Source organism: Plectropomus leopardus, unplaced genomic scaffold (assembly GCF_008729295.1).
Source record: "Plectropomus leopardus isolate mb unplaced genomic scaffold, YSFRI_Pleo_2.0 unplaced_scaffold17158, whole genome shotgun sequence".
Taxonomy (NCBI): Eukaryota; Metazoa; Chordata; class Actinopteri; order Perciformes; family Serranidae; genus Plectropomus; species Plectropomus leopardus.
In genome coordinates, this window is record NW_024618452.1 from 1 (window position 1) to 4192 (window position 4192).

The 4192-nt window shown below is 35.5% G+C and overlaps 2 long non-coding RNA genes across 2 annotated transcripts; both read right to left on the minus strand.

Moving 5' to 3' along the window:
• Positions 1-5: 5 nt before the first annotated feature.
• Positions 6-1368, minus strand: LOC121964780. Its single transcript, XR_006107410.1, has 3 exons — positions 1308-1368; positions 483-553; positions 6-93 (listed from the first exon to the last, which is right to left on the minus strand). It is a non-coding gene; the product is annotated as an uncharacterized LOC121964780 (long non-coding RNA).
• A 383-nt stretch (positions 1369-1751) lies between these two features.
• Positions 1752-4179, minus strand: LOC121964781. The gene is made up of 3 exons (XR_006107411.1): positions 4063-4179; positions 3470-3572; positions 1752-3335 (listed from the first exon to the last, which is right to left on the minus strand). It is a non-coding gene; the product is annotated as an uncharacterized LOC121964781 (long non-coding RNA).
• Positions 4180-4192: the final 13 nt, after the last annotated feature.

Here is a 4192-nt window from a genome sequence, read left to right on the forward strand (position 1 = left end):
CAATGTCAAAGGAGCAGGGGATGGTCACACATGATCCACTGAGAACCTCAATAGTCTGCGGCATAAATATTCTGAACTCTCCACACAGGGTACCTGAAACACAAATAAAACATCTTTGCATTAGAACAAGTGAAAATTACTTTACCATAATCGGGACATTTTACTATTTAGTTTTCTCTTTTTGTTAAAAAATGTACACTATATTCTATTCTTAGAGTAATTCAGCATGACAGTTTTAAAGATTGTGCTTTGCTACCACATTCATTTTTATTTGGAGGTTTAGGTTAAAAGTAGCAGACTTTTCACCCATCAAATTAAAGGTCCAAGCAAAAAGCAGAACACTTTTGAAGTAATCCGCACCCTTCATTTGCTACAGTATGCAGTACAGATACTGTTGTACTGAGGTGTGAATGCTTGACTAACATAGTGCAGTTGTAGGTTTTAATAATTATTGATCCAAATGTGAATGAACCTCAACTCACCTTGCAGCAGAGAGCCAATGAAAAGGAGAGTCAGAGCTGTAGCCATCTTTATGCATCAGGAGAGGCAGAAACTGTCAAGATTACACATGAAACAACTCACGTTACTGCGCTTCATCTCTGCTTATATTTGATTTATAGAGAGGTGTTTATTCGGAGGCTGCTGTGGTATGCAGTATTTGGTTGCAGATCTTCATCAATCAGAAAAGGCTTAAAGGAAGCCTGTGAGAGATTCTGAGCCACTAAAATTCAAGTGAATTATATTACTGCTTTTAAATCAATTCCTTTATTTATCAATTAAATAACTCATTATTCCTTGTAAATTTTCCAATCTCTCATGAAACTTTGGTAATAGAGATATCCAACGTAAGGTTAATTCCATTTTAGTATTCCTTTCACTGTGAGAGATTTTTAACATCAAATAATTGTATTTCTCACACTTTGTATCATTCAGTTTAACGTTGGCACAACATGCTGCTTTTTTAAATGAGTCAGAGAAGATGGACTGATGAAAAGGAGAAACAGGAAGCGAAATGTAAATGTCAAAAGTTGTGAACATACAGTTATTCACTTATTTTCTATTTATTTACAAAACTATCATTTGTTTGTATTCAGCTAAGACACAGTCACAATGTCCAAATGACACCTTAAAAATTTCAAAGCTTGACTCAAAGTCTTTCACCTTTAACAGTGTCTTTTTTCTTTCTACTTTCCAAATTATTTATCGTTCCAAAGTCAAGTGACTAAATGTTTGTTTTAGAGTTTTTCATGTTTGAAAGCAATTTATATTATTTGATATGCGTCATTAAATAAGTTATGATGACTTACGTTATCGTCTTCAGGTCTTTCGAGCAGATAGATGAAAGCTGTGTGGAGAATAAAGTTCCTTTTAAAGTTGGGCTGCTTTTTCAAACTGTCTGCAACTTTCAAATGAGGAAGTCACTAACATGCGCATGGTTGTGACACTTCATGGAATTTTCATCAGAAATGGTTTTAAACTGCACCGCGCCTGTACTGATACTAATTTTAACTTCACTGATCACGAATGTTTCTCTTTGATGGAGAAATAATGTTTAAAAAAACAAGCTGTTAATGGGAATGTCTGTAAATGATTCAGACACTACAAAAAATATGTAAGCAGCTTTTTTTATTAAAGAGACTTATACAGTTATTATACCAACAATGTTATTATTAAACTACAGAAATCCAACAAATTTAACTGGAATGTTGTTTTGAAACTACAGACTGGCCAACTGAGAAGGTGATGAAGACATATTCAGTTAACTTTACTGTGATGATTAACAGTCATTTTCCTGTATAACAAAATGTGCAAAACAAGTCTGGCAACATTCACATCTTATAAGTACAGGAAGGTACAAAGAAATGACAAAAGGGAACTAATTACATAGTCTTTAAACCACAGAAATTGCTGTCAAGCCTGTATGTTTTTGAATTGCTGTAAAAATATTTTAGTAGTTATCGAAATAACATGTTTGTTTATCCTCGTTTTAATTCAAATCAGCACTTCAGTCTCATGATTTATTGTGACACTGAATGAAAGCCTGCTAACTTAAGTTAAAGGAATACTTCAGCCACAAAATGTCGATCTGTAAATCGGTCAGTTTGAATTCAGTGACACCTTGAATTCTTGAAGAAACCTTTTATAGCATATTGATTTATATATTATGCCAAATGATTTGTGAGAGTTTGTGAACTGATGTTTTGATCTAGTTTTGCTGTTGTTAAAGGTGGTCCCCATCAATCAATACATCAATGTGCTTGCTGTTTTCTGTGGAAGCATGCCAGCGAAGCAATGTTTCTTTCAAAAACTCAAGATACCACGGCGTGACTCAGATATACACAAGTGGTCATTTGTGGGTGAAGTATTCCTTAAGGTCCATGAGAACTTCAGTAATACAAAGTTTATGATATACAGGACTGTTGATTGTTGTCTTTGTCATATATGGGAGCTAGACACAGTAATATGTACACATACATTTTACAATATGAACAACCCAGACCTCCACCTCTACAACAAAATCACCTTACTTACTCCTTTGCTCCTGTCATAATCGCTAAAGCCTCCACTAATGCTGTCATTCCTCTTGGTAGGACGGTGTGAAGTATTGCTGCATGGAGCATATTGTAGCAAAGTGACAAAGCTGTCCACTCTTTTCTTAGTCTAAAACATTTTTCCAAATTTTTTTTTTTTGAATCGGTATAATTGTCAAGCGTCAAAACACGTATTTGACGTTGACAGTCATTGTGTGATTACACTAAACCCCTGAGACTGGTCTTTTTGATCTAGTTTCACCTAAATCCTGCCCTCTTAATTTGGCTTCACATGCTTTTGTTATATCCTATGAATTAAACCATGAGAAATACATTAATAGCTCTTTATTTGAAATGAACTGTCTGTTCTAAATAAGACACACTGCGCTTGATCAGGAGAGCTTGAATATCAACAGAAGTGGAAAATAAAATCGGCGACTCGAAAATGACCACATGGCACTCCCTAATACCTCTGATGATGATAACCCCAAAAGGAGCATTAAACGCTTCATCGACAAAGTAGTGAAAATACATTGACAAGTGGTCTGTTTTGTGTCCAGCTCCTCGGAGGAAATTGATTTAGAAATGCTCATATCAATATTCTTATTTGCCTCAATTCAAAAATTCCATGAAATACTTAAGTATAGTTATATGATACTTATCATGGTCATCATCAGTGGAAGTGTACATAATCATCATCTGGGAATTTGGGCAATGACATCATACTCTGGAGATTGGGCTCTACGGTTCAATGACGTGTACGTTCTTTCCTCTTCTTTTGGCTTCCCGTTCTGCCTGGCTCTCCTTTGATGAAAAAAAGAAAAAGCCAACATATATATATATAAATATCCATATAAATATTTGTTTGCACAAGAAAACACAACTATTCATCAGCAGGGCTGTCATAACAAGAAGTATAATCCAGTGTAAAAACATACCAAAGGAACACCATGTAGCCTGTGCACAAGACATTGACAGTGAGAGATACACCAGCAACAGCCGCGAGAAGAGCTCTGTATGGTCCATGATGACACTCAGGACCTGTAATAAGAAATCACTTAATACTCCACATTTCAGATCCCTTTTGAGGTGTTACATTTATGCCACAGCAGCTCAGTGGCCTTTTTATTAGCGACAAATCCCTGTATATGTGACAGGACAGCTGTAATAGTTCATTCAGAACACTTGACAGTGTTTAATCATGTGTTGCGACCCCAACATCCATTGGAGTTTTGTGTTTCAGCACAATTTGGCTGTGGTGATGCTCAGTAAAAAAATCTGAGCAACAAGATGTTGTGACACAGATCTGTTTCTTCGTTTGTTGATCCTGAGCTCCCACAAATCAGACTGACCCCACATAATATTACCTATCACCAAGTGATAGGTAATATTAATAATATTACCTATTACCTATTACATAATATTACCTATCACCAGGTGATAGGTAATATTAAAAAAGTGGCAATTTACATATATTTATTAAAGAATGTCTTAACGGTAGAATTTGCATATCTATTCACATGATACATACCTTGAACTTCTACATAAGTGACGCTGGAAAGTCCAGCTCCAAGATGATTTTGAGCCTTGCAGAAAAAAGAACTGTTGTCTGTAGATGCTGTAATGATTAAAACACGTCCGTCCCCAATGAAAGTCTCCTG